The sequence below is a fragment of the Acinonyx jubatus genome, chromosome E1 (assembly GCF_027475565.1).
Source record: "Acinonyx jubatus isolate Ajub_Pintada_27869175 chromosome E1, VMU_Ajub_asm_v1.0, whole genome shotgun sequence".
NCBI classification, from domain to species: Eukaryota; Metazoa; Chordata; class Mammalia; order Carnivora; family Felidae; genus Acinonyx; species Acinonyx jubatus.
Window position 1 is genome coordinate 57,202,020 of NC_069397.1, and position 25,245 is coordinate 57,227,264.

At 55.5% G+C, this 25,245-nt stretch overlaps 1 protein-coding gene across 3 annotated transcripts in view; it reads right to left on the reverse strand.

Annotated features, from left to right (window-relative positions):
- Window positions 1–25,245, reverse strand: part of RBFOX3 (RNA binding fox-1 homolog 3) — a 416,501-nt gene that overhangs the window by 164,075 nt on the left and 227,181 nt on the right. For all 3 annotated transcript variants that reach the window (XM_027052244.2, XM_027052240.2, XM_053212667.1), the window contains exon 3: window positions 18,064–18,171. The gene's annotated coding sequence lies outside the window, so the exon portion shown is untranslated. The remainder of the gene's footprint in view (window positions 1–18,063; window positions 18,172–25,245) is intronic.

Sequence of the window (25,245 nt, forward strand, 5' to 3'; positions counted from 1 at the left end):
CCTGTGGCAGCCGCTCTGCCCGCTTCCGGCCCTTCTGCGTGTTTCTGTCTGGCCGTGGGGAGGGACGGGGGACCTGTGTGTTCTTTTGCCTCTGATGGCTTCTCCTCACCCCTGCCCCCAGGATTTCAGCAATTGGGGTTTGCATGCACGTGTTGACTACACTCAGTGACATCCCTGTCTTAAGGAATCAGGAGGCTCTGCACGCGTCTGCAAACACTTGAGCTTTCTGGGGTGGGTGGGCGTTCTCCGCCGCAGTGAGCTGAGCAACCACGGCAGGAGGATTTCAGGGCAGGCAGGAGCAGGACGAAGGTAACGACCCTGCGCCCATGGCACCCCACGCCCGCCTGCATCTGGGAGGGGATGGAGGGATGGGTGTGCGCAGGGGCAGCAAGGCCAGAACAGGGAGGAGCTGTATGCTACCGTGACGTCAGCGTCCTAGCAAACTTGTCCGGAATGCTCGGCTCGGAACTGGGTCTGGACGCAGCGTCCTCGGATCCCATGTTGCCAGATCCCTTGTGTTTCCTGGGGATCTTGAGATTCAGTCTGGTTTCTGTTAAGCCCCGTGCTGCCCCGGGCCGTCCGCCAGGCTAAGCTGCCGAAGGCTGCAGGAGGTGGGGTGGCGCGGACGGAGAGATGGGCTAGGCCCGCAGTGGGAACGTTCGGACACTCCACCGCTGAACACGCGTTCATTCCAAGGCATGTTCAAGTCCTCCCTGCTGGGTCCCGCGAGGCACCAGGGCGAGTGTCCGTGCCGGGACCCCAGACGGATGTGTCCACCTGTCTACTCAAGCTCCCGCCTGCAAGCATCCCACACTCAACACGTCTAAAAGCACGTCCCTGAGCGCCAACCTGCCCCACCTGCCGCTTCCCTGTTTCCCCGTGTGACTTCTGGTGAGGTTGTCTGAGACTTGTGCCTTTCTCTCACACCCCGCACCCGACCCATCAGCGTGTACTCAGGGGTCCACCTTTAAACAGATCTCGAATTCCACCCTTCGTCCCCTCTACTGAGACCACCGCAGGCCGAGCAAAACCTTCCTTCCCGGTCAGGCTGCTTCTGATCTGGCCCACGACGCACCGCCTACTCGGAACCAGGCAGCAGGCGTAACGGAAGGCATGGCGGGGCAGCCTTTCTGGAAAACCCTCCCCCGACTCCCGCCACACTCAACGCAAAGGCAGAGCCCTCAGGAGGCCCTGCCCCATCTGGCCCAGCCCCTCCCTCATTCTGGAGTCCTTGCTGTTCCACCTTTGGGTTGTTGTTCAAATGTCACTGTCTTGGGGAGGCCTGCTCACCTCCTTACTTCCTCTGCCTTCCTCTGCCCCTGCCTTCCTCCCGCCTGGCATACAACTTTCTTCCCTACAGCCTGTCCGCTGTCTGTGCCACGGGAGCTCCTGAACCCTCAGCACCTAGAATGGGGCCTGACAGGTGTTGGGAGGCCACTAAGCACTCATGGTGGAAAGGAAAAGATACCCCCAGGACTCCGAAGAGGGCTGATAAACAGATGCCCGGAAAGCACGGAGAGGCCATGGGGGCAGGAGACACACCCCTGTCTGCCAGCCAAAGAGAGTCCTCCCAGCCCATCTTCCCCTCTCCAGACCCAACTTCCCAAAAGTGTGGCTCCAGAACCACTGTCCTCCACCCCTGTCCCCCAGAGGCCCTGCAGCCTGGCTTCCGCCCCCCCCCATCCTAGTCACGCTGCCGTCCCGAGACTCCCCAGCTGCAAAATGAGACACGCGCGGGTCTCCGCCCTCACTTACAGCGCCTCCCCCATCGCGGAGCACTCCCTCATTCCTGAGGCTCTGCGCCTGCGTCTGTCCCCCACCTGCCCTGCAGCCCACGGCTCCTTGCTCCTTTGGCTTTCCCGGGCCTGGCATTCCCTTGGCTGACCTTCTCAGTCTACGGCCACACGCCCCTGGCGTATTTTATCCGCCCCATGCTTCAGCTCCCCTAATGTATGATGACCCCCAAATCGACATATCTGACCCTACACCTTCCCTGATCCGAGTTCATCAGAGGAGAACGGGAGAGCCGGCGTGTTCCACACACAAGGAACACCTGACAGAAGGCACGAGCCCTGAGAGAGAAGGAAGCAGCTCGTGCTGGAAACGGAGCCAGCGGGTGTGGGCGCAGTGGAAGCCGCACGGTGATCTGGACAAGCAGCGGGGCGAAGGCGGGGGGCAGGCGGGGGAGGGTGCAGCCCACATGGGAACCAGGTTAAATCAATCATGGGCAGCTCCTATCGCTTTACCATCTGGGAGATTACGCAGCCAGGACGTGTAAAGTCTCCAGCCTTGTACCGCCCATCGTGCGCCCAGAGAAACCCCGTCTGTGGCATAGAAAGGGACTTCTCCCGGCCCCTGTGGTCTCAAGCCCAAACTGATGGCTTTCAGTGTGTGCGGACAGTCATTCCTGAGCCCTTGTTGGCCCGAGGCTTTGTCCCATCAAGGCTGAGAAGCTGACGGCAAGGCATGGAGAGGCGTGTAGAATGTTCTCGAGGACCAGGCCTTGTGTCTCCCCTAGAGGTGGCCGGTGAGGCTGGGACCAGTTCTGCTGACCACTGGGCACTGAGACGCAGACGCCCTGCTGGGCCTCACCAGCTAGCAGGCAAGCTGACCACAGCAGCCCCTGCCTATGCTCTTGGCCACCCAGAGTTGAGTCCCCCCCTGCCAGAGCACCTGTCTTTTCTGTTCCCTGCCTTCTCCCTTCCCAGGGAAGCGACCGTGACCCCTGGCACAGCTTCCTGGCTCAGGGGAACAGGCCTCCAGGGTCTCCTCTTTTGAACTCATCTTTAAATCTGCCTCCCAGCTCTTAGCCTCTGGTTCAGAGCTTCCCCCAGAAAGTGGTGTATTTTATCTTTATGTGTCAGGATTTATATAAAAAGGGGATAGTTCAACTCTAAATGTAATGAGTTGGAAGGACAGCTCTCTGGTGACTTTCTCTAGTGAACACAGCATCAATAACATTGATTGCTAAAAATAACTAATAACCCTGGGCTGGGGGTGGCCAGGGACCGCTCTAACCCCGCCTCTGCACAGCATGTGAGGGAAGCAGGCTATGCCTGTAAGGACAGGTGGGTCCCACGCATGCTGGCTGTTGTGGTACTCATCCTGGACACCGTCAAGGGACAGGTCCCGAGCACAAGCGGCCAGCAAACGGAATCTAAGATTGACGCAAATGACCCTCGCTGACGGCCTTCTGAGGCCAGGCCCAAGAGAAATAGTTGAAGTCTAGGAGTAAGGTTTTCCCAAAAGCGGAGAAGCTAGAGTTTTCGACAAGGTGGATGGACCAGCACGGATTATGTGCACGTCATCTCACTTCCGGAGGCTTCTCCTCTGGGTTTGGTGATGGGTGGATGGAAAGGCTCCACCATACATGCAAAATCGATTTCCCCATGCCCTCAGCTCTGGCCACTGTGCCCTTGACAAGGCTGGCTATCTTCTTCCAGAAACGGCCGGTGCGTCTGGATGGGGATCTATGTTGGGGCGAGGCAGGCTCTTTGGCTGCCGGATCAGCTCAGGGCTTCCTGCGTTTCTGGAGGGATTCACGTGCCTAAGCTCTCCTCAAGCTCCTCCCCCACTCCGGGGACTGCAGGCGATGAGAAGCCAAGTGTCTGGGAGGTGGTGAGGCCCAGGAGAGTGAAGGACCGTGATGCGATGCCAGCCTGCATGTAAGGAAAGGGGCTCTTAAGCTGGCCCCAAACGAGTGCAAGTTAATAGAGAAGAAATAATGTGTTCTAAATTAATAGCATGAATGTCAGCTCTGATGGCCGGGTAGTAAAGCACACAGTCACTGGAGTTCCTTTGTGAGGCTGTTTTCTGTTTTGTGTGTGCCCTGGGCATAGGGAAAGAGCCGCGGCTCCCTGTACAGTGACACGTTTTGCATTCTGGGACAACTTCATCGGCTGAGTTAGAGTGTGGGAGATAAGAAACTTGCTGTGGGGTTGCATTTGGTTAGCTGGCCCCGCGTGGATTTGTAATCAAATACTGGAGGTATCTGCAGTGCTCTGCCTGGGGTGTGGGAATTTACTGAAGTGCCTCGCAAAAGCTCCTGGTCGGGGACACTCCTCCTCCTCCAGGCAGGAGGAGTGGGGCTGAGGGCACAGCCCAGAGCCCTGTATCGTTGGCACAGCCCCTCGAACCTAATAGCCCCGCACTGCATCAGTGACAGGACCTGCAGAGCCTCTATGGCTCACGGCCTGGGAAGGCAGGACCCAACACTGGGCTTTCTCTGAAGTCTCCCTCCTCTGATCTCTGTTCTCAGGGACCCGCAGCAGTGTGGGAGAGTCCCCGGACTCATGGATCACAGTAGGAACCCAGCCCTTTCCCCCTGGCCACTCCCAGAGCCTTTCTGGATGGCCGCATGTGGTTCCTCTGTGTTCAGTAGGAAGAAAGCGGACAGCCTTTGCAGGCTGGCTGGGGGAAACTGGGACAGCATGTGACTTAGAAAGTCTGATGTGAAAACTTTACCAAAGAGCAATGCCCAGCCCCACTCCTGGGCTGGAGACGTGGCTTGGACCATAGCTAGCTCCCACAATCTAATGAGATATGCTGTAACTTAGAACCCCCACAGCCAGGCACTGGAGCCCCACCACCAAGTTTGGATCCCTCATTCTGAGGCTTGCGTCGGTGACCGATTTTTTGGGGACTGCTCTGTGTTGTTATGAACCCGCCAATGGTCGTGCCAAGGTGCTAAGGGGGGAGGGGTTGTCTAAAAGCTGGAGGAAGCCATGAGTTCCAAGGATACCAGGGCACACACTGGAGGACAGGACCTAAGGAGCTTCTACAGGTGTGACAGAGGGGAGGGAGGGAGATCGGCGCGTACCCTTCACAGAGCCAGAGAGTACTCGTTATGCTCTATTTTGACTGTCCGTGCCCCACTGCACGAAAGCAACAGAGGACGCAGAGGCTGTCACCAGCCCCTGGCACGGCCCCAGCACATAGAAGGTGCTAAAAAACAGCAGTTGAAGGAAGGAATTAAAACGTTAGTCTGTAATGATAACATATTTATGCTGACACGTAGGCTTGGCACTGTAGACACACACACTCTCTCTCTCTCTCTCTCTCTCTCTCTCTCTCTCTCTCTCTCTCTCATCACGTACTGCCCCTGTTCGATGCCGCGGAGGGTAACGCTGGGCTGCTCTTGCTGGATAATGAGAGAACAGCAGTATGCCAAATGCTTCAAACAGATCCTTTTGCCTTCTTCCTTCTGCTTGGTCCTGCCACCAGAGACCTCTGACTATATTGTATTCTGATTCCGCCAACGTGAAGCTGCATTTGGGGGCGGGGGAATCACCCGTTCCCTTTCTATTTAGGAAAATAAGAAGCAAACAGACTTCATTTTGGAATCCGTCCTTTCTTGTGGGAGTTGGAATAAAAGACCATTCCTCCCCGAGGCCTTGCTTTGGCTTTGTGGGGTTTTATATCTACTCCCTCCCCACCCTCCCGACCAAAGGAGGCCTCTGAAGCGCCTGCTTGGCTGGAACATCAGAGATGGAGATCTCAGAAGCCTCTTCTCTTTTACACGGCTGTTATTATTATTGCCTTACATTTACACTATACTCCACAGTTTTTCAAAGCCACTTAAAGATATTGTCTCATTTGATCCTTCCAACAGTCCTAAGGTTGGCGGGGAAGATCTCATCTCTCCATTTTACAGGTGAGCAAACTGAGAATGTGGGGAGGTAGTGACCTGTCCAAGGTCACACGGGAGCCAGCAGGAATTTCCCCAGCTTCTTGTCTGCTGCTCTCACCGTGTCGGTCTTTCATTAATCTGCTGCTTTGGGAGGCGGTGCCAAACAAGTGAAGATCTGCCCTGTGTCAATGGTGTGGTCCCCAAATGAGATGAGACACACAGGAAGGGCTTTCAGGGATTCCCCCTGGTTAGCAGTTCAGTGCCAGCAGATGTTATGGGGTGGGGAAATGAAACAGGGCCGAGAGAGAACCCTCAGCCGGCATGGGTTGGGTAGAATGACACAGACTCACACGTGGTCACCCAACCAGCTACTGGGATAGGTAAATGTTGATACTTCAGGCCACTAGGCTCTCCAACTGTGGCCACATGGCTGCCCTCATACGGTTGGGAACACAGGGCAAACTGAGCCAGCTTTGTACTGGCCTTCAATAAATGGCTGCTTTTTCTTAACAGCTTCTCTGCCTTTGAACCCCCTTGGCAGAGTCCTGGACCAGAGGGCAGTCTCTCAGATTAGATTGGGCACACCTATCATCAAGTCCTAGCACCAAGTATCCGCGCCCTACTGTAGCTGGTGCCTTTGCTTCTCAGGGAAACAGGGAAAGACAGAGGTGCTGTGGGAGGGCATGGGGTTCAGCACCATGGACAGTGGCCGGCAGGTGCCTTGAGCTACCAAACACCTCCCAAGTTCCTGGGAGTTAAAATTTATTAGAAATGGTGACAGGGCCTCTCTGCGCTCCTTGCCTAGAAACACATGGCACTCATCTGTCACCTGGAGACAGCAGCTAGTGCTTGTGTAGGCTCGTGCCACGGCTGATCTGCCTTCATCAAATTCGAAACATGATTGCTTGTCACTTGTTTTAATTCATTTCCCCACCAAACCTGAATTTGAATAACTTCCCAGATTTTCCTCATCAGGAGGAAGAGACTTCTTCCCCGGAGGTGGATACGAAGAGCTCAGTGCCCAGTTCAAACAGCCTGACCTTCTACCGAGACAAAGACGTGCAGAAGCTTTGCTCACAGCCCAGTTCGCCTTTCCGATGGTGCCCGGTCCACGTCAGAGGCTCCATGAGAGAGGATGACCACCATGGGGTGTGCTCAGACTTGGGGATCCTCTCAGAGGCTCTGGTTTTATCTGGCACCAGTGGCTAGGGCCAATGAGACGTGCAGGATGCAGATAAATTCTGCCGCGTGTGTGCTCACCAAAATCCACCATGCTAGAAATGCGTTTGGAGGCAATCCTGCCTGCCCACAGCAGATTTTCCAGATCCTGGCAACTGGAGCATGTTAAGGACGAGATACAGCTGCCAGGTCTGATTTCTTAAATCAAGATTTGTTTTGTGGGGAGGGCAGGAGGAAAAAAAAATTAATGCATAACCTGGCAACGGGAGGGAGGAAGGGAGGGAAGGAGGGGTGCCTGCTGCCTTGGCCTCTCTGTGCATCTTGGGTGGGAGCCAATTCCTTTCCAGCAAGTGACTTCCAGCTCAGGAAAGGGGGAGGGGCTTCCCACCGGCAGCCCTGGATAAGCACTGCCTGACCCCAAGCTCCAAACTGTGGGGTCTGAGCATGAGCCAGGCAAGGTGCTGACTGAAGGAGCAGAAGTTGCTGGTCTATGTTTTGTGTTATTTCTTTTTCCCTGAGTTTCAGCCGCTCATTCTTGCCACTTCACACTCAGTTTCTTGCCCTGTCGTCTCCTCCCAGACTCCTCACTGCATCATATGCCGAGTGCCTCCCACAGGGACCCGTGGGCCAAGCAGCTGTCGGGGCACAGTTCAGGGGCCGATGTGGCGCCCCTGTGTCCTGGCCAAGTGTGCTGGAGAGAGTGTGAAGATGGCCGGCATGTCTACGTGTGGCCTGTGTGACAGCGCTTTCTGGGGGTGCCGGGGAGTATGGAGTGCAGGGGCATCTTAGGGAGTGTCCTCTGTCTGTAGCAGGGCGGTGGGAAAGTGCAGCTCTTCCTAAATTAAGACTTCAAGACGTTTTACGTACTAGACAAACCAGTATCATTCCTAGTGCTGATGGCCATCTCCGTTCTTCCCCTTTTCAATTACAGCTTGTGGGGGGCTAGGGTGGGGGGGGCAGTCGAGGAGGGGCTGCAGGAGGGCAGAGGCAGACACGAGGCGAATTAGAGAGACTTTTGTTGCACTTAATATCAATTCATTTCGCAGGCTGCTGACACAGCCAGATTCCACAGCTCAGAATTTATGGGGGCTCAGTGTGCAGACGTGCGGACTCAGAAAGAAAATACAAAAGAACTTTTAAAAAATGACCAGCTATCAGCAAAAAAAAATTTTTTTTAATTTTATCCCCCCCCCACACACACACCCCACAACAACAAAAAAAGAGCTACCAATGTCACACACACACTCACACACACAATCTGATTTGGATTTTTGTACTGGTTCAGGGCACTTAATCTCATTATGTAATAATCACATCATTTGCCAGAATCAAGCCGTGTTTCATTACTTTATGGGCAGACTTTATATTAGATGCACGTGCAAAAATGATAATGAGAATGTCAGGAAAAGGAATACGCTGAAGAAAGGGTACAGCTCTTGACCTGGAGGACAGTGGTCCTCCCTGCGTCCCCTACCTAGGGGGCTGGGCTCCCAGGAAGGCACCTGACAGAAGAGTCCGTGCCCAGACTGGGTGGTGTTCTTCCACAGCCACCTGCTATGGCCCTCTTCCCCCTCTCTCCTCCTCTCCCCCCTCCTCCCTCTGCTCCCCTCCTCCGTCTTTCCCTACTTCTCCCCCTCCCCTCCACTCCTCCCTCTCCTGCCCTCCCCCACTGGCTGTGGTTCTTTCCTGATCTTGGCTAGTGGCTCTATTTGTTCATTTTCTTAAAGTGCCCTCCGAGGCCTGCTGCCTTCCTCATCTGGTGCTCCGCAGGACTAGGATCACACCAGAGAGGAATGACGATGGCCCCCAGCAGACCTCTGACACTCTGGACTGCCTCTCAGAGATTTTAGCTGTCGCACTTTCCATAGCCCCTGCGGGATCCAGCCCCCCACGGTCCAGGTGACCTTCACCCGCCTGGGAGCTGACCAGTTGGAGATGAAGGAGAACCTCAGGGCCGGGATGGTCCTCCCTTGCACCAGCAGGTGGAACCCGCCTCTCCAGGGCCATGTGACTTCCTGGGGGCATCCCCATGGTATCAGTGGGACCCTTCCCAATCATCTCCAGCAACTCTGGGGGTCTTTGGGAGCAGGTGGGGCTGTGGCCTCCACGAGGAATGCAGTGATGGCGGATAAACACATGGAGACCGGAAGAGCTGTCACCCGGCACTGTGGCCGCAGAGCAGGGTGGCCACAGGACACGATGGGGTGTCCTTTTCAGGATGTGGGGGGCCAGCCCTGAGTCATGTTTTAGTCACAACAGACATGCTCCGTGCAGAGACTCCAGGGACCACAGAAGCTGACAGGGTACCTCAGTAGCCCTGCCTGCCCCACCCCAACTGCTCCTTAGAAACTGTTCTGAAGTTGAGTAGAAAAGCCCTTGTCTGTTCTGCTGTATGGGAATGGTCAAACTGAAAACAAACAAACCCAATGAGCATACGAATTACAAAACAAAGCACGAGCCTGGGAAGATATAACGGGTGTTAGTGCCTCCTTCCGGAAGCTTCTCCCAGTGGAGAGCTCACCACCAGGCAGATACAAAATGCATCTGGGTTAGGGCACTTGACTCAGCAGTGTTACAGCAAACCAACAGTGGAGGGAAGGTGCGGAAGGCATACTAAGGCAGCCCGGGACACTGGAAATGTCTTCTGGGGGCAGGAAGAGAGGCTGAGGATTAGCGTCTCAGGCAGTGCACCACTGAGTGGCACCATACAGCCAAGGAGCCACGGCTACATTCCACTGGCGGTTTCCTGGGTGCCAAAACTGTGCCAGGGGCTGTGAATGTGTGTGTGAGGGGCGGGGGGCGGGGCAAGGGTGAGATTGAACAAATCTCTGCTTCTAGGTGCCCCTGTCCTGCTGGAGAAGACAGGCCGGCACTGCTCTGTGGCTGGTGAGCCCAGGGCCAAATGAGGCCCGAACAGCAGGGATGTGAACGGGGGTGTGCCAAGCTGGCTTCACGGAGGTGATGTCCTGGTGGAATATCAGAGGACAAAGAGCTCTGCAGGGAGACAAGGGCTCTCCGCACAAGGGAACAGTGTGGGCAAAGGCACAGAGCACAAGGCAAGGTTTCAGTTGACAGACGGCCTTGAGAAGGTTCTCTCATCACCCGGTCAGCCCTTTGCGGAACCGGGCACACGCCGCCGGGCAGATCAGGAGGAATAGAGACTGCCCGTCCTGTCTCTGCCCCACAGTCACGCACCCTGAGTGTGGGCTGTGGGGAACGGGCCGGGGGCTGATATGGACGGGGGTGGAGGTCTTCTGTGCGGGCGACAACCAACCCCATCAGAGGCCACACGGTATTGACCTTGATGGCAGGAGAGACAGCAGTAAACAGACTGTCTTGGTGCTGTGGATCGATCAGAGGCGGGGCAGCTGCACTTGAACACCAGCATCCTGCTGATGGCAAGGCTCGCAGGCAGGAGGACAAAGGTCTGGAACTGGAGAGGCTCGTTCAGATTCAGCAGGGTTGAAACTCTCCCCAGCAGCGGATGCAGCTGGACGTGGGGAGACAGGGTGGGCATGGGAAGTGAGCTAACGGATAAAAGGCCACGTGCAGGACCGAGGACACAGGAGGACTTGGAGGGGAACGTCATTCCTAAAGCAAACCCGGGGGACAGGGCCCAGCTCACCCAGGCACGATGCTGGGCAGCTCTGTCACAGGCTGAATTGGGTCCCCCAAATTCACATGTCGAAGCCCTAACCCTCCAGCACTGTGTGGGATGTGCCTGTATCTGGGAATGGGTCTTTCAAGAAGTGGTTAAGTTAAAATGAGGTCACAAGGGTGGGCCTGCATCCAGTGTGACTGGTGTCTTTATAAGAAGAGATTAGGACACAGACGTGCACAGAGGGATGATCATGTGAAGACATAGAAGACGGCCGTCTGCGAGCCCCAGAAGAAGGCTCCAGAGAAACCACCCCTGCTGCCTCCCTGACCTTGGACGTCCAGCCTCTGGGACTGTGAGGAAATATGGTGTTGCTGAAGCCGTCCAGGCTGACACTTGGTTACAGCAGCCCGAGTTCACGAACACAGGCCCTGCCAGCTCAGTGTTCCTCCAGGAGCACCAGGAATCCAGTAGGGATGGGGCAAAACGAAAAGAAAAGCCGGTGACATCACTCCAGAACAGAAGACCCGATCCTGCTAAAAGGCAGCTCTGATTTCTAACAAAAATATCCTTCCTTTCTTAAAAGTGAGATAAAAACTTATACACCTTCGGGGCGGGGTGGGGGTGGGGGATCCCGAAAGAGGGGAGAATCCACATGTGGGTAAAATGGGCCTAAAACATGAATAACGGGAGCAATCCACCAGATGCCCGGTCAGTGCCCCGGGTCAGCGCCCCGCGTCTCCGCCAGAACCGGTGAAGGAAGCACTTTGGGCGAAAGCTACGTTGTTGTTGTGACGCCGCTGTCACTGATCTGCCTGTTGTGACCGACTCCTCGAGGTGTCTTAGTCTCTAGGCCCACGTTTCAGGCTCGGAAGGAAACACCAGAAACCCCCTGTGACTCAGCGCCAGGGAGCTTGGTGACTGAAGTGGGGACTGATCTTGCTCTGTGTTTCCAGAAGAGATTAATGGGTCTCAGGAGAGAAGGGCCTGACATTTCAGCGTTTCCTTCCCAGAAAGTCCCACCTTTGTGGCCGCACAGCATTTACAGGCAGAATCCCACACAGGGGACTCAGGGTTGTCAGGATGAAACACGGCCCCCGGTTCCGGCATTTACTTGGGGAAGACAAGCCTCTCTTCTCTGCTGCCCTGGGCTCCCGACACCCTGTGGGCCTCTGGACCACCCCTTCCTCGTCCCGCCCACCCCCCAGGCTGAGCACTCAGGCCCCAGGGAGTGACCCTGGGAGTCAGGCCAGGAGACACCTCCTTCAGAGGGGAGCCTGGGGGAGCCCCCAGGGGCTCTGTGGGTCCCTGCTCACCCATCCCCCACTATCTCAAGACAAGGCTGTAGCAGCATGTGTACCCCGCTCAGTCATTCTGGACCTCTGCCTCTCCGCATCGTCTGTTGGGACGTGGAAGCTAGCTGGGTGGGCAGTTAATAGGAGGCAAAGTCTCCCGGGTGCCACGGGCCCACAAGCCTCGTCCAAAGTCAGCGGGAGAATCACCTCCCACTGGGCATATTTATTTTCCAGAAAGAGAGCTGCAAAGATGTGCCCTGAACAGACTGACACAGAGGGGCTCCCTGATGGGGTTTCAGTCCTGCAGTCTCAAGGCCTGTCTTCTGCAGGTGGGTGGGTGGCGGGGATGTGAGGCGGGGAACAGGAGAGCCTCCCTGGTAAGTGAGTTTCCAAATCCGTTCGGTTTCCATCATGTCAAGACAGATGAATAAAAAGGCACACCTACATAGAGCAGCGTGGCTCACGGCACCAAGAGGCAGGAGCCACCTGGCGTCCATGATGGAGGGCGGGTGAACACGAGGCGGGTCCATCCGTAAGTATCACTCGGCCATCAACAGCAAGGAATTCCTGACACCCGCCACAGCATGGAGGCAGCCGGAGGACATGATGCTGAGTGACGTCAGCCAGATACAGAAGGACAAGCACCGTAGGGTTCCACACGTGTGAGGTCCCTGGGGTCTCAAGTCCAGAGACAGACAGCAGGACGGTGGGCGCCGGGGGAGTGGGAGGGAGAGTTAGAGTCTAATGGGGACAGAGTTTCAGTTTTATAAGATGGAAAGGGTTCTAACACGGTTAGGACGCTAAACTGTGTTCTGTGTATTTTACCATGATTAAAAATAAAATTTCAAGAGGCATACGTACACAGAGCTCTCACCACACGCTGGGCACTGTCCCAGCTCCTTCACATACAATTAATATTTCCTCCATCCTGTTGAGAGCCTTTCGAGAAGAATGTTATTGTCCCGATTTACAGATAAGGAGCTCAGATGTTACAGGTTAAGTAACTGCCTGAGATCGCTAATAAGACACAGGGCCAGGGTTCAAACCGTCAGGTACCCCATAAATACGTCCTGAAAGAATGAGTGAATGAATGAATGATGTCCAATCCCAGACTCCATACGTTGTTGAAGTTGCCCAGCTTTTCTCAAGTTGTTGGTTTTAGGGGAGGGAGGGGGAGGGCTGGTGGTAGGTAGGGCACCTTTCAAAACAAAGTAACTAAACATTAACAAAAATACACCTGAGTGGGGGGTGCCTGGGCGGCTCAGTCAGTTAAACATCTGACTTTGGCTCAGGTCATGATCTCACCGCTCGTGAGTTCGAGCCCCGCGTCGGATTCTGTGTCTCCCTCTCTTTCTCTGCCCCTCCCCCAATTGCGCTCTCTCTCTCACAAATAAGCGTTAAAAAAAAATTTTTTTTTTTTTAAATACACCTGAGTGAGGGGTCTTTTCAGGGTGATGGGAATGTGTGGGAGCCAGACAGAGGAGGTGGCTGTGCATCGTGGCTGTGCCAAGTGCCACTGAATTGTTCACTTTAGCTGGTAATCTTACGTCCTATGAATTTCAAGTCAGTAAGTTATTTTAAAAATATAGACATTAAATGGGTGCGTGTGTATATTTATGTTTATATACATGATTAAATATAAACCCAAATATAATTTAGGTATTCTGAAATTGAACACAAATATACCAGAAATGTGTTTATGGACTGTTGGGTATACGGTCATATGAACAGGCACTAATGCTTTGCCCGTGGGCACCGTTCTCCCATGGGTGGGCCTTTGCTCGCTCCTCTGTGGGTGCAGACGGCTTATCAGGGAAAAGACGCATTTAGGGGAACTTACAGCCCCGCTTCCCAGATGGCGACACCACCATACGCGCCCCCCCGTGGACGCTGGCTTGCAGGCTGGGATGTGGGGTTTTCAGATCTGGTTTTACTAAAAGTCCCCTGAAGTCTCTACTCCTCTGAGATGTCTCTGTCTCATTAAATAATAAGTCACATGGCCTGGGGGCCCTGACCTGCCTCACCTCATGAATGCTGACTTCCCTTTATCTTTTAGAGAGAGATGACAGTTTATTCCCCGGGAATGGTTGCCAGGGGCAGACCACCTGATAACAATGTGATTAATGATGAATTAAATTATCATCACCTCTCAGCCCATCACGGGACAGGCTTCCAGACGTTGTGTGTGTATGCAGGCAGGCACGCATGTGTGTATGTGTGTGCGTGGGTGCGGGTGTGCGTGTGCTGGTCTGTGCACACGCCCACACACGCGCTCTGTGGACCCAGGAAAGGCCTCCATGAAGGAAGGGGTGGGAGCGTGAGACCACGGGGGCCACCCTCCACACAGCTGGATGTGGACCGGGATCCCACACACGGGAGCACGTCTGGATGCCCCGGGGGAGCCCATTCATCAAAGAAGCTCTTGGAGGATATGTTTGCAGACTCCTTTGGAATGTGAATAATCATCTCCTGATTCCTATTTGGGAAATTAATCTTCTGGTTTCTTGAGGTGTGCCAGAGAATTCTGGAAGCGGGGTCAGAGGCTAATGCCTGTCAGAGTAGTCGGAAGCATACCTGGGGGTTGGGTAAGTGAATGATGACACCTCTGTGTAATGAAGCAGTGTGCATGCATTAAAAGCGACGTGACAATCCACCTAGAAGTACGCTCCTGAAGATGCTGTTAGGCTAAAACAGCCAGAAAAAACCCGGGTTACCAAACAATGGACAGACTGTGATCGTATTTCTGTAATTTCTGACAGTCGGATTATACGTTTGCTTTCTCTCCGTACTTTTCTACGGCGAACATGCCTTGTTTATGTACTAACGAAAAGGTACCATGAGCTCATTTTTATTTAAAAAGAAAAGCATCGATCCTAAGGACGGCCTTGAGACCCCCCTAGCCCCAGAGGAGGAAGACAAACCAAAGAGCCGCCCTTCCGGATTCATCTCTGCGATTGCCCTTCCCCGAAGGTGCCACTGGCACCTGAGGTCTGGAATCATGTTGTGGGGGCAGGAGCTCGATCCACCCGTCCCTGTCTGTGGGAGAAGCAAAGCCCTCAGCTCTTTCCTTTGGCTCCTCTGTCACGCCCTCTCCCAGGACAGGTCACGCCCGCACTGCTTGGACACTTTGCACTTAGGAAGCCAGGGGCCAGCCTGATGACGGCACCAAAGGTACATACCTCCACCTGCCCGGCCCCGACAGGCAGGTCAGGCAGACCAGTGGCACGAGACCACTGATCCCTGGAAGAGTCACCTTCAGTGCAATGACAGCTGAAATAGGGACGCCACCCCTCGAGGGTCCTGAGGAGGATGCGGGAGAACAGCTTCCATTACCAGCTGCGAGCCTTGGGGGAAGCCCTGGACCTCTCAGAGCCCAGTCTCCTGCCTGGCCCAAAAAGGAAGGAGCTGGACAAGATGGTCACCGGGGCCCTCCCGGCTCGGACGTCCCATGGCATTCTAAGGGTGTGACATAACGTGACACAGTATGACTTACTACTTTGACACCAACGGGGCCAGAGCATCACCTTCTTCCTATTTTCCTTATATTTCAGGTTAGGGAGGAATTTTTAAGACAGAAAGTCTGCTTGGAGCCCCCCCCCCCCCATCTCACGCACACATGTGCACACAGGCAAATACTGCAGCTCAACCTCACGAAGGCGTCCAGTGTAGACTCTGAACCAAGGACACAGGCAAGCCCCAGTGATGACACCCTCACTCAGCCTCCTGGGGCCCGGGACGCCCAGCTCAGAGGCCCCACTCTCTGTTCTGCATGAACCTCTTGCCCAAGGAGGCGAGTTGGCCACGGCTGCTTCAAGGTGGTCCACGGACAAACCACTTCTGTGCTTCACACACTGAGCGAGGGTCAGAAGCCCAGAAGGTGTGAATTCCAGTCGCGGCCCCTCCTTTCCTGCCCCCCGGGGCCTCATCAGCAGTGGGGATGTGTGAGGGGCTCAACCACAGCAGTGGATGTCAACACCCTGCAGACTTGGGGGCCTCTTATTGGAGCGAGGGGGCATCCCCTCCCCACCGGAGTCCTTCCCGTGGACCAGCGCGTCCCAGAGAGCAAGGAGCCTTGCTGTGGTGTCCACCACTGGCTGGACCACCGACGTGCTCCGGTCTTCATTCATTATCTTCCCTTTCCACCTGCCCCAAGTCCCCCCAAAGCAGAAACGGACAAGAGGCCCTAAAAACGTCCACCGAATGACCCGAGATGCCAGAGACGTTGAGCTGTCGCGACAGGGCTCGCTCTCGGGTTCCGCGAACACGCACGTTCCCAGTGCCCCCAAGTCCTAACGAAAGGCACAGTCCTGTCCCCCTGTCCGCCTGCCTCAGACGGAATGCAACGAAAGCGGGCTCAGTGGCCGCCCCTCCAGCCTGCCCTGAACTGAGCAGAGGGAAGAAGCGTTTGGAAAATCTGCCCCGTCAGCTCTTTCCGCCTCTTCCCTGGCCAGTCTCTCCCTCCCACTCAGCCAGTGTGTGGGCCGGGGAGGCGGCAGGGCGGGCGTGCGGCTCTGAGCTAAATAAACTCCTGAAAGGGCAGGGAGCCTCCACTGGGCCGTTTTTCAGACTCGAATTCCACCGAGTGCAACTTAAAAAGGCCTTTCCACCTGTTCAGCCTGAAATCCCTCTCTGCCCTGGGCAAACAGCTGCCCTCCAAGGAGGAGAGGTGACTGGCAGGTGTGAGCCCAGCTGGCCATCCAGCTGTCAGGTGGACCCCGGCGTCCGGCCTAGGCAGCGGCAGGAGGCTGCCCGTCCCCAGGTGGGAGCCTTGGCTGCCGCCAAGGAGCGGGGTGGCAGTGACCTCCCACCCGCAGGAGGACGAATCCTAGGAGTGTCTCCTGACTGAGTACCAGGCTGAGAATGAACAAGACAGGGACAGAACCATTCCCTGGCCCAAGGGCACTCTGCAGTGTCAGATGAGGACTCCCTCGCCCAGGGGCAGCCTGCGCGTCTGTGCAGAGTGCCGGCCGCAGACACTTTGAAATTCGGCTGGGAGCTGACCCTGGGCACACCTGTCTTTAGGGAGCTTCCCCGTCCCCTCCCTGCTCTGTTCCCTGGGATGCCACTCTGTTTTCACAAGTGTTTCTAACTCAGGCTAAACTATCCTTGCTGCAGACCCGGGGAATGGGGGAGAAGGCGAGGAGAGACTCGTCTTGTTCAGTGACCACCCCAAGGGCCACTCCCTCCTTCTCTTCCATGCTGTAGGTGCACAAGGTCACCAGCGAAAACCAACAGAGAAATGGTAGCGGTGGGAAGGGGGAGGCAGGAGAGCCAAGATGCACCCCCATCTCCTTAGCCACCAGATGCACCCAGGTCGCATCTGAACCCCTTCCTCCGCCCCACCTGGGTGGCGGCCTTGCCCACCTGTGCCTCAACCATCCCAGCTCCCTGGAAACCCAGAGCACTGCTCCAACGCCGGTCCTCACACCTGCCAGCCAGGCATCAGACCACTGGTTGGAGGAGGAGAGGCTGGGTAAAGGGAACCCTGGGCCCCTCTGGGCCCCATCAGCCACCAGTCTTGGAGAGTCTGGGCGAGAGTTTGGCCCCAGGCCCTCTTAAGGGAGTTTTCTTTTATATTTATTAACCCACTTTCTCTCTTGGCACTCGGAGCAGCGAGGAAGCCTCAGCCAAGGCTATTAATAGGTGGAGGCCATCCCTGGGGAGGAGAGTGAGCTCATACCTATGGCACAGGTGCCAAGCATAATAAAGGTTTCTGAGTCTGTCTGAATATAGGCTGCGGCCACGTTGGGGAGCAGAGGGCAGGCCTCGGGGAGCTGAGCACAGTCTTCCCTGTCGCCCCCCACCCCTGCTCCCTGGGCAGAGCTTCTCGAAACCTGTGCCAGCGCCCGGCCCTGCCAGAAAAAGACCCTGGCTGTCACACGGTGCCCCCACTCCAGGTCAGACCTGGTGGGAGATGCCAAGGAAGGGATTTGCAAAATGGCATGCAATATAAATGACTCCTGTAAACAGAGAGTTTAATAAAAAGGCAGTGAGGGAATTTATGGGCAACCCAAGGATGATTAAAATTATTTATCTACTTACCTCCCTTGCTGGCTGATCAGTCTATTAATTATCTATTATGCACCGCTGATTTGCATTTTAGTAACGGGACTGAGTAAGGGCAGGTAGGAAACACAGAAGGGTTCAGGAACCAAGCGGCGGGGGGAGGGGCGGACCCTCCTCTCTACCAACCACGGCTCCCCCAGCTGACGCCACGTTGACACATTGCCGAAGTGCCACGCTGCCGCCCACAGAGACAGCCACTCCCAGCCCCTGGGCCCCCGAGAAGCCCCGATCCAGGAACCTGGACCCAGGAACCAGCTCCGGGTGGAGCAGAAAATTTGATGTGAGGGGATGCGCACCTGTTTGCCGACGGAGAGCTCCTGGGACAGGTTCCCAGCCGAAGGGGTCTGCAGACCAGCTCAAGGGAAATGCTGGCAGAATCTTCCTCTGGCCGTTCTGACTTAACGCTGCATTTAGAAAAGAAAACACGAGAACAAAACCATTTTCAATCTCTGAATATCTGGAGTGCATCAGACACACGCTCTCCCGCGCTCTTGATTAAAAATATCACAGGACACAGTGTCATGGGAACGGCATCGTTTCAACGCTGCAACCAAGGAGCATCGGGCTGGGAGAAGTTATAACAAAGCGTCCCTGCTTGCCACCTCGAGGCTCCCAGCCACTCACAGCCCTGCTGCTCTCTTGCAGTGAGACGCACAATATCAGACAGGCTCTGGGACCCGTGGGGAAGGGGGCCCACAGCCCATGGGGTCTGGCTGTAAGGTACAGACCTTACAGTTTATCTAGACCTTCACCCTTGCTCATCAAAACCTGCTGGCTCACCACAACCAGCCAATTCCTTGAAACAAATCTCTTTTCTTTATCTATCTATCTATCTATCTATCTATCTATCTATCTATCTATCTATCTACATCATGTATATCGTATAGGCATAGGTAGATACAAATATAGTTGTAGATGATATAGATATAGATAAGACAAGTATATTGATAAAAAGATGGATGGAGGGGGGAAGGGAGAGATGAATAAATGGATGGATGGATGGATGGACGGACAGATGGATGGGTGGATGGATGGATGGACAGACAGATGGCTGGCTGGCTGGCTGGATGCATGGATGGATGGACAGACAGACGGATGGACAGACGGATGCATGGATGGATGGGTGGACAGACGGATGGGTGGATGGATGGACGGACAGATGGATGGCTGGATGGATAGATGGATGGATGGACAGATGGACGGACGGACGGATGGACGGATAGATGGACAGATGGATGGCTGGCTGGCTGCATGGATGGACGGACAGACGGACGGATGGACGGATGGGTGGACAGACAGATGGATGGGTGGATGGATGGACGGACAGATGGATGGCTGGATGGATAGATGGATGGATGGACGGACAGACGGATGGATGGATGGATGGACAGACAGATGGATGGGTGGATGGATGGATGGATGGATGGACAGATGGATGGCTGCATGGACGGACAGATGGATGGGTGGATGGATGGATGGATGGATGGACGGACGGACGGACAGATAGATAAACAGCTCCCATTGGTCCTGTTTCTCGGGAGAACCACAGCTGATTCAACGCCTCTGGGGTCTTTCCAGCTTGCACTTCCAGAGGAGTTGGGCCCCTCGATGGAGTGGAAAGGGCAGAGGAGGCAGCAAGGGGCCAGCCATCCCTTGGGGGCAAGGAATGCAGGGTCACGAGCCCAGGAACGCACTGACCCTGAGTCTCTTGTGAGCTGATGTCCCAGCCCCTGGCACCAGCTTCCTCTTGAGTCTCACAATCTGCCCCCCCCCCCCCACCGACCCCCTGCCAGAGCAGGGCTCCCTGGCATTTGCAGGACAGTTGTCTCCACACTCTGTCCGCTGTGCCCCGCCCAGTGCTGCCCCCCTCCCCCCCAGCACTGCTTCTCAGTCCTGATGATGTATCAATAACCACAAAGCAAAATGCCACAGTTACCAGCACCACTGTACTGTGACGAATTGCTCTCGGAATCGATTGGTAGGGTCGTGTGTGTGCAGCGAGGTGGGGCTGCGTCCCAGAAGCTGAAGCGGCCCCCGGGAATTAGGCACACCAGGAAAAGTCCCAGGAGACAGAGGAGGGAGAATGTAAGGGAGACAGGAACAGAGCCGATCTTTAAGGAGAGGGACTGGAGATTCTCAGTGACACAGAGAACAAGCATCCTGAGTCTAGGCTGGGCAGAGAAGACACCACAGGGCATGGCCTGAGGACCTCTGATGGGGACAGGGCGCAACGGGCAGAGGGCGGACAGCTAGACCCACCTGGAGGGTGGATGGCAGCTGGCTCTTGGGTGACAGACCCTTCCTGGGATGGGGACATGCCACCCGTCCCAAGTAGCATGTCAGGCTCAGGCCAGGAAACCCTCCTGCTCATGAACTCGAGATTTTATTGGGTTAACAAACTGCGTGGTTGCCGTGGTCCGGTCCTGCTTGAGCCCGAGCCCGAGCACACACTCCTCCCTGGGGAGGAGGCAGCGGGAGAGACAGGACCAGGGGCTTAGGGCAATGAGGGCACCCGGAACCTTCTTATGGCTATGTGACCCTTCCAGTAACTCTACAGGGAAACAACCACACACTGGCCTGGACCTGAGCCCAGGGAATCTGGCATGAGATGCCTTGTGATGGCACCCTGTCCTGGCTCTTGCTACAGTGGGCCTCTGGGTGACTGGGTTTCCCCATCTGCACTGCGAGCTCCCTCACAGCTAAGGTCCTTATGCACAGCCCTGGGAAACCCTCCAAAGCCCACTGGGGCAGGCTCATGGAAGAGGGTAGGGTGGGCAGCTCCAGGGGCCGATTCAGCAGCGCCAGAGAGGGGACGGGGGTCCCTGCACTTCCAAAGCACGAGTCTGGGGACAGAGCAACGGCGAGGTGGTGCACGGGCTGCTACGCATCACTCGCTCACTTTGTCTTCACGTCCTGGGCCCGTTCACCTCTCTCTTCCCAGCTGGGGTCCTCGCCCCAGACGCCCTGGGTATGGGAGGAGCAGAGAGGCCTGGCCTGGCTTGGGAGGGTCCAGCAACACCTTCGGGGCAGGGAGGCCTCTCTTTGCCCCTGGAGATGCCACGTGGAGTGTGGACTTGGCCTGAGTGTGGCTGCCTGTATGCTTGCACCACTGGCCGGGTGCCTGTGCCTCCTGTGGGAAATCCCTGGGGGCCTGTGGCTGCAGCACCTCCCCCAGGTCTCCAGCCCTGCAGACGCCCCTGCCCGTTCTCCCATCTCCAGCAGTGGAGGGCTCTGATGGCCAGAGAGCCTCCGAGGGCAGCAAAGGGTCAGGCCCTGAACACAGCTGCTCAGCCTGTCACCGTGGAGGCCGCGGGCCAGGGTCGCTCGTGAAGTGGGGTCCAGGCAGTGGGGGCCCAAACGCTGGTAAACGGTTTTCTTTCTCCCTCCCTCCTTCCCTCCTCTCTTTCTCTCTCTTTTTTACAAGTATATGGGTTTCACTTCTTGCCCTAAACCTCTCCAAGATACAGATTGCTCAAGTCCAGCTCACCGACACACGGAGGAAAGACGGACGGGCACTGGGGACTCAGACGCGGCAAGGTGCTGTCTTTCAGTGCCTGAGTGGACACGCACAGACACACTGGCAATCCCAGGGCCGCTGAGGACAGCACGGCAGCACAGGTAGGTCCAGACACGTCGGAGGGCTGGGACCAGGGCCCGGAACTTTCTGAGACCCAGCCACTCACTGCCCAGGTGCACACACATCTCCTGGACACATGGAGACAGGCTCCAGGCCCCGCTGGGTGGCGCTGCCCCCAGTGGAGTGCTGACAACCAAGTATCCATCAAGGAAAGGGCAGATAAAGACAGAGTGGCCGATTCCTAAGGCAGGTGTCCACACAGCAGGTAAAGGGAATGGGTCAGAAACACCCACGTCCGCGGGAAGGAGCCATGAAAACACCACGCGGAATGAGTGCAGCAGTTTCCAGAAGGATGTCACGTATGTGCACTTTAAAAAGACATAGAAAACTATCTATTTAGTGTTCATGGTCATGTGTGTGTAAATGTTTTCTCCAAATGACAAAAATAGCGGACGCTGAATCTATTCCTGGGTGCGAGTGTTTGGGGGGCAGGGGTGAGGCTGGGAGCAGGCAGAGGGGATCGAACCTGTCTACACTGCTTCCTTCATTTTTATTTTTTTAATTTACTTTTTTTAACTCAAGTTAGTTAACATACAGTGTAGTATTGGTCTCAGGAGTAGAATCCAGTCACTTACAAACAACACCCAGTGCTCATCCCAACAGGTGCCCTCCTTAATGCCCATCCCCCTTTTAGCCCCTCCCCCCACCCAACTCCCCTCCAGCAGCCCTCAGTTTGTTCTCTGTATTTAAGAGTCTCTTACGGTGTGCCTCCCTCTCTGTTTTTATCTTATTTTAAAAGACGATGTAGGGGCGCCTGGGTGGCTCAGTCTGTTAAGCGTCAGACTCTTGATTTCGGCTTAGGTCGTGATTTCATGGTTCATGGGATTGAGCCCTGAGTCTGGCTCCACACTGACAGCTCAGAACCTGCTTGGAATTCTCTCTCTCTCTCTCTCTCTCTCTCTCTCTCTCTCTCTCTCTCTCAAATAAATAAACCTAAAAAAAACAGACAATGCAATATAGCTACATGTTAACTGTTGTTAATTGAGGGTGGAGGAACACAGTTATTATATTTTGCCTTAATTATCACAATTCTCCAAATTTTCTTTGGATGAGGGTGCTTGGATCATGAGCCCCTTGAGGGAGTGAGAGATACTGATGCCACATGAGTGGCACGCGGCCAGGAGGGCAGCCCTCATGCACTCTGACTCCACAGACTCGCTGGTGGCCGGGAGGGCCAGACTGATGGACGGAAGGCACCAGATTTTCCTTGCCACTCTCCCTCCATTTAACAGACGATGAGCTAGTCTAGAATTGCTCCCTCAACTGTCCGCGAACGTTTTCCTTATAACCAGCCTGAGCCGACAGAAGTCTCGTGCACTGCAAAGGGAGGGCCAGGGTGTGGGGAGGGAACCATGTACTGGAACATTCTAGACTCTGGACCACCGGTGCTTCCTCTGCTCAACAAATGCAAGGAAAAGTCACGATGCCCTGGGGCCCGGGGTGACGGTCTTCTGAGCAAAGCTTCCTATCTCTGGCAAGCAGACGCCTTCAAGCAGACAAGGAAACCCCAGCATTACGTGAGAATGCGTAGACGAGTTATTAGCCCACCTTTCCCTTCCCCCAATTGAGGGGATCGTGGTTTTGCCACCGGCGGCTGACTCCTAGGTGCCTCCTGGCAGGTCCACGGGTGTGCAGGAGATACTCGTTCCTGGAATGTCAGAAACTCATTCAAGGCGCTCTCCCCCCAGAAGCACCATCTGCCATCTACTGGGCAGCACTTTCCCACGTACGCGAGTCCTGTGTGGCTGGTGCACCTTCTTGAGCGTGCCGCGGAGGGCAGATGTGTGCCCAGCTCGAGTGCGCCGCGGAGGGCAGATGTGTGCCTGGCTCTTGCTCTGATCTCGCACGGTTCCACGTTCGGTGTTACAAGCTAATAAAAGCTGCATGATCAAATTCCAGGTCATTACTCAAGGAAAGGGACCCCTCTGTGGCCGACAGCGACAGTTTCAAACCAATTAAAATAAGCCTGCCGTTTCTGCGGGCTGCTGCGCGCCCGCCACCCCGGCGGTCTCTGAGGGCCCATGGCGCGCAATGAGCAAGATGCACGAAATGTTAATGGAGACGTTAAATGCCACACCAAGGGGATTCTGGTAAATAAGGCCCCTCGGAAGAGGCCAGTGGGAGACGTCTCCCGAGCTAACCCTGGAGGGAACCTCAGTACAAATGAGACTGGACCAAAAACAGTGCTCTCTACGAGGGATTGGGTCTGCCAGCAGAGCTCGGAGGGTCTTTGGGGGAGGAAAGCAGTTCCATTTCCTACTGGTCTCCCTCTGCCGCTGGCACCAGCATCGGCCAGGACCCACAGCACCCGCCGAGTGGGATGGGAGGACCGGGATATACTTGGCCGCGTAAACACTGGAGGGGGCTGGGGGTGGTGCTGAGTGGGCGAAGGGAGGGGCGGCTTAGCAGTGCCTGAGGGTCGGGGCGCTGGGGCGGAGAATGTGCACGGGGTTCATGGCAGTGTGGCAGGTCTGCAGGGGTCTAGCAGCTGCCCTGAGCTCCGCTGGGTCCTGTTTCGGGAAGATCCAATGTCACCCGTGAAACGAACGGACCAGGCTTCAAGAGAACGCTGCACCGTGCCCAGGTCAGCGAGTAGCCGTCGCTCTGTGAGCAGCAGACTCTCTCCAGGGCTGTGTAGGTCCATGCGGGCTCGGGGTCAACCCCCTACCTGTGGGCAGCTCCACTGGGCCAAGGCTGTGGCTGTCACCTTCGCTCCCAGCCAGGACTGCCTGCGGCTCAGAGTTGTGCCTGACGCCATGGAAGGATCTCCACAAGGAGAAGGGGAAAGAAGGCACCAGGCCACACGGAAGTCGGGAGTCAGGAGTCAGGCGTGGAGGGCTGGGCCTCACAGCCTGGGGCTCTTCCTCACACAGTCCCTGCCCCCAAGGCCACCGTGGCCACAGTCCCCATAAGCACACCTGCTTCTGTCAATCAAACTTTACAACCGAAAAAACAAACCTTGTTCCAGCCAGGCTTGCCAGATTTAGCAAACAGAATTACCGGATGCCCGGCTGAATTTGCAATTTCAGATAAACAGCAAATAATGTTTTACATCTTTTGCTATAAGTATGTACCATGCAACATTTGGGATGTACTTGTGCTACTTAGATGTACTTATGCATGGTTTATCTCAAGGTAGAATTTAGGCAGCGGCCCTGTATTTTTAGTCGGCAACCCTAGCTGTCTGATTGCTCAGCCTTAACACGAAATGCACACACTCACACACACACACGCACACATACACACACACACACACACACAGACACAGGCACACCCTTCAAAGAAAGGAAGGGAGTTAACACTTTATGAGGACCGACTGGGGGGTCTGGCGCTCCGCCCCCTCCTTGAACCCCTCTGCACCCCCCCCCTCCACTCCTACTGCAGCCCCCAGCCTGCAGACAGAAAGACTGGGGCTCCAGGCTGTCACCTGTCAAAGGCTGCGTGGTCAGCATGCAGCCTGGCTGAAATGCAGACCCAGGTCATTTGAGTTCCAAAGTCTGCACTCTTTCCACCAAACCAGACCCAATGCATCAAATCTCAGATGCTTATTTCCAAACGAAATGGCCGGAAGGAAGTTGTTATTGATTCTGCAGTCAAGTCAGTGGACGGCGTTTGAAGCGTTGGCCCAGGCCCATGCCAACTTGAGGACAAGGACGCTGACACATTGGTGGCCGGGGCCCAGCCAGGCTAGGGTGGGAGTGAGCACATCTGGCTGCGGTTCAGACGGTGGGCGGTTCGGATCCACCCCCAGTGATCTGTTGGCGATCAAGTCCTGAGCAAGTATGAAAAATGGATCGGGGTGTGCGGCCGGGCGTCCTCGAAAAGAGGATTTTTCTCCCCT